General features: G+C 51.5%; 1 protein-coding gene and 1 long non-coding RNA gene across 16 annotated transcripts in view; one reads left to right on the forward strand and one right to left on the reverse strand.

The window, feature by feature from the left end:
* Positions 1–3252, reverse strand: part of HDAC4 (histone deacetylase 4) — a 353093-nt gene extending 349841 nt beyond the window's left edge. For 4 of the 15 annotated variants that reach the window (XM_063645831.1, XM_063645830.1, XM_063645828.1 and 1 more), the window contains exon 1: positions 2569–2606. The gene's annotated coding sequence lies outside the window, so the exon portion shown is untranslated. Of the gene's footprint in view, positions 1–1967; positions 2627–2992 lie in introns of those variants that run through there. The other 11 variants (XM_063645833.1, XM_055291150.2, XM_063645840.1 and 8 more) reach the window with 8 other exon arrangements.
* Positions 3252–3970, forward strand: LOC129488654 (uncharacterized). The gene is made up of 2 exons (XR_008659706.2): positions 3252–3559; positions 3665–3970. It is a non-coding gene; the product is annotated as an uncharacterized lncRNA (long non-coding RNA).
* The last annotated feature ends 10175 nt before the right edge of the window (positions 3971–14145 follow it).

Raw genomic sequence — 14145 nt, forward strand, 5'->3', positions numbered from 1 at the left:
GCTGGAGAATGGAAGTCGATTACTGGGCATAAATATGCAGTAGTTGAAAGAGTTATAACGAAATTAAACTGCAGCAACCCCACAATGTGTGGAAACTTCCAGTACTAGAGTTCTCCTGGTAAACATCCATAGGGCATTCTTCGCAACGAGGTCTCTGGCCACAGAGTCCAGATGGGCTGCCTGAGCTGCACGTGGCCAGCGTGCCAGGTTGTCCTGTCCATCTTGCTACAGCAACAGCCCCCAAGGCCTCCGAGAATATGGCATTTGGGGATTTTTATTTTGCATGGCTAGGAAGCTGCTGAACACAGAATATTCTCTCTGGTGCAGGACTCCGAGGCCACATCTGTCCTTCGTCCCTAGGCCTTCCAGGCCTATGTGCAGTCCAGTCATCTTCCCTCCGCCCCGCCCCTTAGCCCAGGGCTCCCCCGGTGGCATGCCTGCTGCCAGCTCCCCTTGCAGGAGAAAGAACCCTAAAGAGGGCAGCGTTACATCTGCCTGCTGAGTACAGCCGGCTTCTTTTCTAATTGATTACTGCTCTCTTTAGGATGGGATTTGATCTCTAAAATAAAAGCCCAGAACACAGAAAGCTATGGAAGTCTTACAATGTGTTGGGGTGTGTGTTTTTAAGGCATGAAAATACTTCTCTCCCACACAAATGTGAGTTCTTCTGGGGAAAGATGCCACAGATCCCAGAGAGTAGAATATCTGGGGAAGCCCGATCAGTCTTAAAAATAGGTAATTGAACACAGACTTTAGAATTCGCAGGAGCTACCTGAAAAAAAATTAAATTTCACATATTTTTGATATCCAAAACTCCATTCTGATGAAACTTCTAACTGGGTGGCATTTTGCATTTCCAATTATAATAGAGTAATTGTGTTGCCATAGTTACTGTAAAATTCTGCAATAACTTTTGTTGCTGTGTAACTGCTGTAGTGTATATTTGTGTACAAGCAGCTGAGTTTTCTCAATTCGATCTCCCTCCCTTCCACCCTCCCTCTCCCCAGCCACCACCACCACCACCTTTCCTGGCTGGGTCCTGAAACCACCACACCAGCCTTCTTTGGACAGTCCCGAAAATAATGCACAGAATTATCAGAAGCAATTAAAACTCCAGGCAACCACGACCACATTACAAAAGAAAAAGTGAAACCAGGTCAAGGTGCAAACCTGCCAGTATCCCCCCAGTCCTGCTGGGCTGGCGCTGGGCCAGGACTGTTTACAGGCTTACTCCCAGGCCTTAACTGCTTCGGTGATTTGTAGGAATAAACAGAAAAGCCTGAACAGAGAAAAACGGGGCGGCAAAGTGACTACACAGGCCCTTTCCTCCCTCACGGAGAGCAAGCAGAACTGCTCTCGGCAAGCAATTAGGTAGGTCTCTACAGTCATGCAATTAGGATTTAGTTAAGAAACTCATTAGTTTTAAAATAACTTAAGTTTAATTTCTGCAACGCTTTATTTGAAAATTGTGTCACAGCAGGTCAATTTACAACATGCAATAAAGAAAACACTCATATCAGCTGCCTCAAGTTATTACAAATTTTTGATGTGCATTAAATGAATACACTGGGTTCCACCCCCGGCCTTTCCAACTGATACGCTCGGTCTCCTGCTATAACAGTGTCAAATAATTCAACGCTCAATGTAAATACGAGATAATTTGCTTATGATTCCGTGGTGTGTTTTCGCAACGCCGGGAAACGCGGATCCCACCCCCGAGCGGCACTGGGCCCCGTTTCTCGGCCTGCTGGCGCCCTGCCGGCTGAGCCCAGCGGGTCCCGGGCAGCCCACCGCCCTCCCGCGACCCCCCGGGCGCTCGCAGCGGCGACGACACGCGCGGGGCCGCGGACCCCGTCAGGGACGTTTTTCTGCAAACTCACAGCATTTGACAAAGTTACATAAACGGCGCCCGGCCGGCCCCGGCGCCCGCCCGCCCCCGCCCTCACTCCCGGCGGCCCGGAGCCCACCTGCTCGGGGGGCGCGGGCCCCGCACCGGCGGACGGCGCCGCTGCCTGCCGTGCCCACCCCCGCGCCCCCGCCCCGGCGGGCGAAGCCGCCTCGCGGCGCGGGTGGAAAGGTCCAGAAGGGGCCGGGCGGCCCTGGGGACCGGCGGGTCCCACGGCGCGCGGCCAGCGCTGGCCCCCGCCTCCCACGGCCGCGCGCGGGGCGGGTGTGGACCGGCGGCGTCCACCTGCCGCGGGCTCCAAGGCCTGCAGGCTGCGCGGGGCGCGGGGCGGGCGGCGGACAATGGCCCGCGGGCGCCGGGCCGGGGCTGCGCTTACCGCGGCGGGCGGCGGCGGCCGGCTCTAGCCCTGCTCCGGCGCTCCGCGCCGCATCTCCTCAGCCTGCGCCGCCACCCGCCGGCGCGCGGGCTCGGGCTCGGGCTGCGACAGCCGGGACGCGGCCGCGGCGCCGCCGGGGGCCCAGGCTGGGAGGCTGCTCGGGCGGCGGCGGCGGCGGCGAGGGCGGGCGCGCGGGCTCGGGCTCGGGCTCGGGCGGCGGCGGGGACGGTGCTCCGCGGCGGCGGCCCCACAATCTCCCCTCCTCATTCACAAAAAATTGACCCACGTTGAACCATGATGCTTCTCCCCCCTCCAGCGTCGAGCCAGGCGCCGATAGGTCACCCCGCACGCCCGTCAGCCGGCCCGGCCCCGCCCCGCCCGCCGGCGGCTCGCCAACCATTGGCCGTGGCAGCCTTGCGTCACCTCCCCTTGCGGGCCCCGCCCTCCCGCCTGGTTTCTAATGAAGAGCTCGTCAATTACGGCTCGGCCCCGCCTCCCGCCCGCCCGCCCCGGGCGCCTGGCCGGCCTTCCATTGGCCCGCTGAAACCTGCGCACAGCCCGTCTGCTCCCACCCCTCGCCCAGCTGCTGCCCAACCGCGGGGCCGGATGCCCTGTGAGCGGCAGAGAGGCTCCACCCCTGCCCACCTCCCCGCACGCGTCCTGGACCTCATTGGCTGCTGGGGCTGCCAATTCTAGAGGGTGGGGCGTACCAAGAGACGCTCCAGGCGCCAGCCGCTGGGTGCTTCGCGGTTGAGGACGCGCAGGGACCGGGCGCCAGTAGTGACCGTAAACACGGGCCCCGACCGTGTCCAGTCCCACTCGGTAGCCCGCATGGCTGCCTAGCGGTCAGCACCGCGTGTCTGCGAGCCTAATTCGCGCTTAGAGGGCACACAATGGGGTGCAGGCTGAGGCGGGTAGCCGGCCAGGCCTCGCCGCGGCGTCCATCTTGGGTACTGGTAGCGGGTCACGTGGTGCTGCGTGCGCACGGAGGCGTAGGGCGGCCTGGTCACCGAGTGCGCAGGCGTCGTGGGCCTCGCCCTGCCCCGCGGCGGGAACGCGGCCGCGGGGTGTGGGGTGTAGGTCGGCCAGGCCTATAAGGGCTGCCGAGGGTGGTGGGATGCGCTCGCCGCGTCCCTGCTCAGCCGGTGGGAGCCCGGCCCGCCGCCAGGGTCTCGAGTCCGGGGCCAGGCAGGCGTGGAGGTGGCGGGAACGGCGCACCGCCCGAGTGGGCGTTGTTTTAAGGCTGCAGGACTTGGGAGGCTTGTGTTGAGTTAAAGGTCGGCCCGTAGACCCCCGCAAGCGCCCTTGGTTGCCAGCCGGTGTCGGCGGGGGTCTTAAGCGGCCACCCTCCTGGTGGTGATGTTTCCGTTTCTTTCCAACAGGAGCGTGACAACTTTTCAACTTGGGTGCACACACTGTCCCCGGAATCCCGCGTTCCAGGGAGGAATTGCCTTTGACAGCGCGCGCCGGTGCGTGGGGCCCGACGGCGTGGGCCCGGGGATGCGGACCTGGCGGAGATGCGCACCTGGCGGAGATGCGCGTTCGCTTCGATTGTAGGCCATTCCTTTTAGGAGCTGAGCAAGGATCCGTTTTTACAGCATTCTCGACCTGTGATTCTTGGTAGGGGAAACTGTAATTATGTGGATAAAAATACAGTTAGCAAAATAAAAATGCCAATTTTACATTTCCTTAAATATCTCATTAATAATTAGAAAACTTTAGTCATTGCAAGAAATGCTTACTCTGAGATGGCTGAACTTTGAAGGAAAGGAATGGTGAATTAGAGAACTTTAAAACAAGATAAAGCTGAAGAAAAGGAGAGCAATTACGAGGTTTTGGAGACTTGGCTGCTGATGGAAACGGTGCACTATCTAATTTTCATGTAGAAGGAAACGGTCTGTAGCTAGTTAACATCTAGATAAGATTCAGTATCATTTGACAGGATTATCAAAAACATACAATCACGAGAAAATATTAAAACCTGCTTGTAAGTCTACCAAAGTTAGTTTTTCACGTACAAGAGAAGTGCCTGAGCAAAAAGTCACGTGAAACGAGCTCTGGGATCTAATGCTTGGCAGAGGTAATTTTAAAAAAGTAGATTTCCATTAGAAGGAATGAGTAGCCCCATTGCTGCATGCCATTTAGACCTCAAAGGAGTCCTGAGAGGCACTCCACCAGAGTGAGGCACCACGCGGACGTTGGGTGGATGGTGCAAGAACCTCACTCGCCATGTCTGGAAAAGAGAAACTTGGCCTGTGTGGCTGTGTCTGCCATTATGTGTCAGAGGGGCTGTCTGAAGGAGACCAGTGCACAGCCAGTGCAGAGGAATTCAGTAGGATAGTGTGCAGTGAAAGCAAACACGCTATCCTGTGAGCTGCGTATAAGGAGAAAGGTGGAGTGACAACCCCAATGCCTGGGAGCATCCGCTTGGGACTTCACATACAGGCGTTGGACAGAGTCAAATGAATCAAACTGAGAGGAATCTCCGTGTTCTCACAGTTGAAAGAAACCAGCACCAAAGACTCAAATTTTAAAATGTAGGGTTGGGGGATCCAATAAATTGGTAGAACTCCTAGACTGGCTATGATCGGCAAGCTGGCCAATTATAAAATATACAAATAACGGTAACTTTCAGATTACTAACAAATTCAATCAGTAATTAAATAATTGTTGCATTTTCAGTATGTGGTGAGCTTTGTGCTAAGCACTTTATATGTGTTAGAAAATATGAAAAATTCTCAATTAGCAAAAGAACATTTTAAGTACCTAAATGTAACACTTAAGTTCCAACAGAACTTCCTGGGAATTGTGAAAATCGTTACATAGTTCATCTGGAAGAATAAAGATTTGAGAGCAGTCAAAAAGAAGAGTAATGAGGGAGAAACTGGGCTCCCAGAAAATAAAAACATGTTATCTGGGCTCCCAATTGAAAACAACGTGATATTGGCCCAGATCAATGCAAAATAATAGAAAGTAAAGAAATAGCCCCAAGCAAATGTACTGACTCCAGGCTGATACCCAGCCGATATGTGTATGATCAGTGTGCTCCAGCTGTTCTTAATTGGCAGCTTTGCAGGCTGTTCAGTGCCTGTGCCTTACCAACTATCAACTAGTTTTAATACCACCCCTGTAGGGATTTAAAATATAATGAAAGTGGCTTTTCAAGTCAGTGAGAAGGCAATATGGTAGAGTACCTGCTAATCATTTGAAGAGAAGAGAGTAAAGTTGAAATCTTTACTCATCAAATGGAGTAAAGATTTAAGTTTTAAAAAAAGTACTAAGGAAAAACTCTGGACATCTCTATAAGGTTGTGGAATATAAAGAATGTCATCAACAGTCATAAAGGGAAATAATTGAGAATTTAGCTATGTTGTAATTAAAATTTAGTGCGCAATCAGTGGGAAAATGGATAAACCCCAATTGCAAAATACAAGGGAGTATTACTCAGCAATAAAAAAGAATGAACTGTTATAGATGGTTGAACGTCAAGAACATCATAAAAGATGTCAGATACAAAAGGGTTTACACTGTATGACTGTTAATAATGAAATTCAGCCACATATGGGGTAGAGATCAGAACAGTTCTCTCCAGATTGGGGGCCTACAGAGGGTGGACTGGGAAGGACATGAGAATCTTCCTGGGCAATGGAGATAATACACTTTCTGTCTGGGGTGTAGATCGCATAGGGGTACGTAATGATCAAAACTCATTGAATTTAAGAGCTGTGCCTTTCTCAGGAAGATTTTAATTCAGAAGAAAAAAAAATTTTGAAGGCAGTGGCTGCCCCAGTTTGGAGGGGAAGGGGGTACTTTTGGTGCTTCAGAACACAAAGTTAAGACGAGTGGGGAAAGCGTTTGCGTGGAATTAGTAGAGGCTGATCTTCACGGGCAGGAGGGCTTTCAGAATGGAGCAGCCCATAAGTAAAGCAGGCAGGGACAAGGAGAGGCAAATACAAAAGAAGAAATGCCCATAAACGTGACAGGATGTTCTCTAATAAGAGAAGCGCAATGCTTTGTTTGATAAAAGCAAATGTGTGGAAATAAACACTATTATGCAGCAACTGTCAACTGATAGAAACTTTCAGACAGATACTTAACCACACTCACAAATAAAACCTGCAAAATTTGCACCTTCTTTCACCTAGTGATTGGAATTTTAGAACCTCATTCAAAGAGACAAACATGGATGCTGATAAACATTTAGCTAAAAGGTCCACAGAAACAATGGTTGGTTGGGATGAATATGTATGCATATATCACCAAAAATAAAGGGTTTTATATCATGGAAAGAAATTCACTTTATAGTTTCAAGGGAAAAGAAAGACAAGAAGACCTCATTACAATGTGATGTAATTTTTACAAATGAAAGCATTTATAGATACAAAAACAACGAGGAAAAATATGTCCTCTTCTAAGTGGAAAGTAGAGATTCTTGTTTTCTTTTGCTCACTTGTTTTCTTAATTTTTCAGTGAACATGTTTTACTTTTGTAAAAAATAATTCTTTAAAAAAATTCAAGAGGGTCATGAAGTTCACTAAGGAGACTGCAAGGTTTGAGAGCCTCTGTCAAGCGGGCATGACCTAGGGGCTGTAGGACAGATGCGGGAGGTGCAGCCTGGGCTGCAGTGGAGGGAGCAGGGATGGGGTAGTTCAGAGCTCTTCTCACAGCCCTAAAACTTTCTTTTTTATTATTATTATTATACTTTAAGTTCAAGGGTACATGTGCACAATGTGCAGGTTTGTTACACATGTATACATGTGCCATGTTGGTGTGCTGCACCCATTGGCTTGTTATTTACATTAGGTATGTAATGCTATCCCTCCCCCCTCCCCCCACCCCATGACAGGCCCCAGTGTGTGATGTTCCCCAGCTTGTGTCCAAGTGTTCTCATTGCTCAATTCCCCCCTATGAGTGATGCGCACTATTCACAATAGCAAAGACTTGGAACCAACCCAAATGTCCATCAGTGATAGACTGGATTAAGAAAATGTGGCATATATACACCATGGAATACTATGCAACGATAAAAAAGGATGAGTTCATGCCTTTGTAGGGACATGGATGAAGCTGGAAAGCATCATTCTGAGCAAACTATCACAAGGACAGAAAATTACAGCCCTAAGGCTTTCAACTCTTCCAGCTTCATCCACATCTTTCAGCGGACCCTCTGCCCTCCAACACTTTATCCCAAGACCCGCTCCAGATAGGGATGACTCAACCAGGTCATTGAAATAAGTAGCAAGAGCCCAACAAAAAAGCTGGTAATGGACGCTCCCCTGGCTCCCCTTGCCCAGCTTTCTGCCTTGGGTGACTGATTCAATGGGAGTGACCTTGACCAAGCAGACCCAGTCAAAAGCTACCAAAATTGGCTTGAGATTTTTGCTTTGGTTTGTATTTTTTTGAGGTAAAATACTGGGGTCATTAGCACGTAAGGAGGAGCTGAAGTCACCAGAGGGAGTGAGGCCAGGTAGGGAGTGGCTAGAAATGGCAGGAGCAGTGGAGCCCAGGAAGAGAAGAGAGAAGAGGCCGAGAACTGAAAGGCTGGAGGCTGGGGGACTGGGAAAAAGTCCTCCGGATGAGGCCTTTGCTGTTCAGGGAAGTAAGTTTGCACATGATTGCTATTTGAGGAATTTAAGTGCCAACTATCTTAGCTCAGGTCCAAAAGCAGAGCCTGATACAAGGACATAGGTGCAGCAGGGGTTTGGGAGGAGGCCAGGGGTTTGGGAGGAGGCCCCAGGAGGCAGGAGTGACAGACCTGGGGGCTGGAAATGGGACAGGAAAGGAAGGACAGCCAGTCCTGGGCTGTGATGTGCAGTTGGCCAGACTGTTCTTCTTTGGGAAGGAGGAAGCATTTTTCCATCAGCTTCCAAACACCAGTGGTCAAGCGCTGCCCCACAGGAGTTAAGTAAGGCCCCCCATGCTTCCAGGCTGGACAAGCAGGAGTTCTGAGAGAGCCCCCCAAACACCCCACTCTGAGCGTCAGAGAAGCTCTGGGAAAGGAGACAAGAGGGGCACCACAGGCCAAGGGGAGGAGCCACCAGGGTGCACCTGCAGGGCCCAGGGAGCAGTGGCCACGGAAGCGTGGCTGGGATGAGAGGGAGCCCCAGCTACTAGAAGGAGCGCTGAGGCGAGGCCAGAGGCCAGGTCTCCTGCTGTTCCAGGAGGTGCTACAGACCCTGGAAGGCTCGGAGGCATCGGCTGGGTAGCTACCACAGTCACCAAGCAAACATGAAGTGAGGAGCGTCCGAGGAGCTGGTGTGGAAGACCCAAGGCAAAAAGTTTTATGTGTGGCTCCTTCACTTCCCGCAGGCAGCATCCCCATAAGTCCATCCTAAGTGGAAAATGCTTTGAATACGCCTAACCTGCCAAGCATCATGGCTCAGCCTCGCCTGCCTCCAGTGGGTTCAGAACCCATGCCTTAGCCTATAGTGGGACAAAATCATCTTACACAAGCCTGTTTTATAATAAAGGGTTGAGCACCTCACGTCATTCATTGAACACTGTAAATTAGGTCAAAACTGCAACAGGCCAAGTCAGACCCTCCTGAGTCGGGACTGTCTGTATTTTCCTCTTAGTACAGGAAACCCAGGTAGGTCTGTGACCAGGGCGGAGGCGTGGGGGAAGTGCCCCTGAGACAGTCCCAGGGAGGAATGTGGAGGATGCCGTGGGAGTGCCAGGCCCGTCCTGAGCGTGTGTGGCACGTGGCAAGCGTCAGGCGGAGACTCATACATCTCGTGTCTAAATACTGTAAATAAAAGGGCGAATTCAGCCAATAGACTGTGACAAGGAAAGTGCCCATCCTTCTGCTGCCACACTCGTCCCACTGTAACTATCTGGAATTTAAAATCCTCAGGGGCCTCAGGATTCTGCCTCAGAGGGAGCTGCAGCCAGCCCCTGCCTTGTTCCTTTCTCCTTTTGCCACTGGCCTCGTCTCGCACTTCAAGGAGCCTGTCTTCCATGCCCAGCCTGATTCAAGCTCTACCCACACTCCCAGACAGCCACCTCTTGGCCTCCCCACAGACCTGAGGGTGGCAGCCCCATGCCACAGTCTGCCTTTGGGCCATGGACCTGAGAATAGGCCGGTGCCTGTTTGGAAATGGTTTCGGGTCATCTGGATGTGGAATCCTGGGCCCCCGTCACCTGGAGCATGGGTCCCCGAGCAACACCCACCATGGCCGCAGCAACTCCTCAGCTAGAGAGAAAGATACCCTGGAGGGGCCGGATAGCCTTCTTCACTAGCACGGGTCCTGGAGCAGGAGGCCAGGTCAGGACCCTCATGCTCCGGTCTTAGACGGGCTCTGAAAACCCCAAGCAGGAAGATCCTCAAACAGGAGGGGGCCTCTGAAGGAAAGGGGAGGAGGTGAGAATGGGCAGAGATGAGTCTACAGGTGAGGGTAGGAGGCTGAGGATGGCAGCCTTATGTTTATAGTAGGCATGGTCCTGAGCTGAGACCCAGGAGTAAAGATAGGGTGATGACAACAATAATCAACACGTGATGTGCTTGATATAAGCCAGGTGCTGCTGGAGTGGCATTGGCAGGGTATTGAAGAGAGAGCTGAGCAGGCTACTAGAAAGCATTGCTAGCCAGGCGCTGTGGCTCACGCCTGTAATCCCAGCACTTTGGGAGGCCGAGGTGGGTGGATCACAAGGTCAGGAGATCGAGATCATCCTGGCTAACACGGTGAAATCCCGTCTCTACTAAAAATACAAAAAATTAGCTGGGCATGGTGGCGGGCACCTGTAGTCCCAGCTACTTGGGAGGCTGAGGCAGAAGAATGGTGTGAACCTGAGAGGCGGAGCTTGTAGTGACGCGAGATCGTGCCACTGCACTCCAGTCTGGGTGACAGAGCAAGGCGCGGTCTCAAAAAAAAAAAAAAAGCATTGCTGAGTGGTGCTGAGGGCCCACCCAGTCAAATGCAGTGTTTGTAATGGCACCAGGGTCATTTATCTTTTCTAGTAGCACTGAGAAGGCCAGCTGCAAAATTCTTGTATTGTTGGATAGATGCAAGGTTGGTGGTAGGGCTGAAGGACAAAGGAGCAAAGCCCTAGGGGTACTAGCTATGGTGGTGGGCATGATTCACTGTGAGGTCCAGGCCGCAGAGGACAGGAAGGGCAAAAGGGCAGAGTTGGATGGGAAAAGGGCAGGGGTAAGGACCTGGAGGTTCCAGTGAGCTCAGTGCCTGGGCTGAGTAGCTGTAGCCTGGAGACTTGTGGAAAGACATTATTATTTTCAGCTTGAGATTTCAGCGGTAGGGGAGAGGGCAAAGCTCAGGATCCTGGCAAGGGGGCTGACTCACTTACCTGGAAACATTCTCATTACAGAGGACCTAGGAGTGCGGCCTAAAAGGCTGCGTTTTGAAGAACACATGGCTGAGTATATACAAGCAAGTAAGGGAACTCCGTAAAGATGAGAAATCTCCTAAACTGATGCCTTAGGAAAAAGCCCTTCCTGATACCTCTAACTCAGGGGCTGAGGTTTGAAGTCTATATCCTAGTGAAAAGACAGACTAGAAAAAAATCTGCCCAGTGGAACACAGAGACAATGAGGAAGAGCATCTGTTTCCACCTTGGTTCTGGGTGGGGAAAGGGCTTCTTGCAAATTTGTAGCAGGGCCCACCCTCACTTGGGTGTGATACGTGCTACCTGCACCATCCAGGGACTCTCAGTCCCCAAAAGTAACATGAAAAGTAGTCCAGGTGTCAGATACTCTTAGAACTTCTGGCAGAAGCAAACAGTGGCAATGAGGGTAACACCCTCAACCTAGGTTACACAGGATTCCCAGGAATGGAGCCTCACACGAAATGAGCTCACAACTGAAAATGACAGGACGTAAAGGTTTTATGTAAATATATAAAATGTTATATAAGTTTATAAAACCCAAAGAAAACAATTCACCATAAGCAAGAGTCAGCAGATGAAGGACAGGATGGTGCCTCCATCCAGGGCACTGGGATCATAACAGAGCTTAAAAATAAATGTTAGAAGTTGCTAAAGGCATCAAGGAAGTTACACTGACTATGAACCAAAGAATAAGACACTAAGAAAAAGAAGAGTGGAACTTTTCAAGGAACCAAGTAAAACATCTGGACATGAGAAATGTAGTCATTAAAATTAAAAATTCGGTGGGGAAAATAAAAAGCATCTTAGAAAACCTTATTAGCAACTTGTTAAACGGACCCAAGGAATTTATCCAAATGCAGACCACAGGATAAAAGACATGGAAGCATCTCTTTTTTACTAGGAGAGTGGTGGCCATGTGGGTGTTTGGGACAGATCTCCGTTACCTGGAAGTGTGGCCTGCGAATGGCTTACGGCTGTGTCCTTCTCCAGAGAGCTGTCGTTGGTCAAAGGGGAGTCAGCTCACCTGGAAATGCTTGGGAGGTTACCTCTCTCTGCTCCCAGATGGCCAGTGACTGACCCCTAGGGATAGGAAGCCCAGCTCCCTGGGCAGCAAGTCATGCTGCTGAGCTCCCAATGGGCTCAGGCCGAGCCTTGGCTGGCTTGAGCCTAAATCACGACCTTTCCTAACCTCCCCCCACCCCTGCTGTGCACTGTCCTTCCTCTGGCCCTACTCCCTGCCCTGCCATCCTCCCTTCACTTCCTGGCAGGGTCCTCCTGCGAGTAATCCTCGAGAAAGCATTTCTGCAGCAGCCCTCACCTCACCCTCAGCCTCTTGGGTATCTGATCTAGAACAAGGCATTCCAGGAGGAGAGAATGGAGGAGGAGCAAGATAATGGCTGAGAAGTTCTTAGCATTACGGAAGGAGGGGGATCCTCAGGCTCAGGAAGTCCTGCAAGCCCTGACGATGATAAGTAATGGAATGATACGCTGGACTTATGGTGGCAACACTGCCCAGTGCCAGTGCAAAGAAAGCTTTCCTAAAAGCAGCCACAAGGAAATGGCAGGTGGCCTCCTGAGGAATGATCATTGGACTGATGGCGGACTATTTGTTTTTTGGGTTTTGTTTTTTTTTGTTTGTTTTGTTTTTTTTCTGAGACATAATCTCATTCTGGCACCCAGGCTGAAGTACAATGGCCCAGTCATGGCTCACTGCAGCCTTGAACTCTTGGGCTCAAGTGATCCTCCCACTTCATCACCCTCCCAAATAGCTGGGACTACAGGCACACACCACTGTGCTTGGCTAATTTTTTAATTATTAGTTTTAGTAGCTTCTGCAGTTGGAGAGCAAACTGTGCTGAAAATCAGGCCCAAGCTTGGATTACAAAGTGATAGAGGCTGAGTTCATACTCCAGCAAGCTTCTGGTGTTAAAGTCAAGGGTAGGGTCTTTGGTGGAGAAAGAGTGGGATCCTAGATGTAGGAGAGCAACATTTCAGAGGATGCGTGTGAGGTCCTGGAACCTCCAGACTCTCCTACGGGCCCCAGGCCAGCACGAGTGGCCTTCCCCATGTCAGAGCAGAGACTCGCTCAGCACCTATAGGGTGTGCAAAGCCTTGGCTCAGGCAGTGTCTCCCAAGGTGAGGAGCCACCTTCCCTACCTTCCCTCACTGCTTCTAGGGCGACTGTCAGCTCCTCCCTGGTCAGGCAGGAGGCTTACAGCCCCAGCTACAGGAAAAAGGGGATTATTTAACAGAACCTTAGTTGCTGACAAATATAACAAGGGCAGGAACAGGAGCATAGATCCCGAGGGTGCCGATGGGAGCAGCACAGACCCGAGAGAGGGAGAAGACATAGTCACGTAGGTCCCCCTCTGTGACTCAGGATTTCACACCCCAGTGAGGACACGGAGAACCGGAACTGATGGGTTGCCAGAATGTTCCTTGAAGCATGGCGACGATGGCCAACAGTGGTGGAGGGGAGCCGCCAGGCCTGCCTTGGAGGTCAGTAAGGAAGGGGTCAGGAAGTCCAAGAGGTGGGCGCACTGAGAGAGATTGATCACATGAAGTTCCCACAAGGAACACAGGACGCTCCCTGCATTCAGGTGGCAAGAAAAGAACTTTTAGGAGAGGTGTGAGCATCATTGAGAAAGCTGGAGGTGTCTGTCTTCAGTAGGACAGGGCAGAAGAGGGAGGGCCTTGATGAAACTGGGTCCTTGCGTGTTCTTGGGGGTGGCAGGATCCTGAATAGCAGGGGCAGTGGCAGTTCACCATCTGGGGCAAGGTGCATGTAATTTCCATGATGGGCAGCAAGCAAGGACAGCAGACAAGGTGCTCAATTCACAGGTGTTGGTGGTGATGCCAACAGACCAGGGAGGTCCTGGGGGGCCGAGAGACAGCAGCCAATGGGGGCACTACTTTCTAACACAGAATCAGTAAAGGCTGGTGGTGGGTTGACAGAGGCTGACGTCAGCTGCCACAAGGAAAATCACAACCCCTCACCCGATGTCCGGACCTGAGTCAGTTCTCAGCCACCAGTCCATCGATGAAGGTCCTGAGGCGCCACAGCCAGTTAATAGACTAGCTCTTTTCCGTGCTTCCCCACAGGACCTCCAGCCATTCAGAGTAACTGCCCCCTGGGGAGCAGGGAAGACCCAGGACTGGGGAGAACTGCTGCGTACAGGATTGAGCTGACACTGAAATCAGAGGTGCCCCTACAATCGTTGTTTGAGAAGGGCACACACAGTGCAGGTGGTACCTGGGTCTTGCTGTGTCAGTTATCTACGGCTGCATAACAAACTCAGCAGCTTAAAATAACCCTCATGAATGATTTCTTTTGTGTCCGTGGGCCAGGAGTCTGGGTCCTCTGTGCAGTCTCACCAGGCTGAAATCAAGGCGTCAGTCAGAACTGAGTTCTCATCTGAGGTTCAGGGTCCTCTTCCAAGTTCACTCATGATGGTAGAATTCGATTCCTTGTGGTTGCAGGACCGAAGTTCCTTCTTTCTTGCTGGTTGTCAGCCAGGGCCTG

Source organism: Symphalangus syndactylus, chromosome 8 (assembly GCF_028878055.3).
Source record: "Symphalangus syndactylus isolate Jambi chromosome 8, NHGRI_mSymSyn1-v2.1_pri, whole genome shotgun sequence".
Classification (NCBI taxonomy): domain Eukaryota; kingdom Metazoa; phylum Chordata; class Mammalia; order Primates; family Hylobatidae; genus Symphalangus; species Symphalangus syndactylus.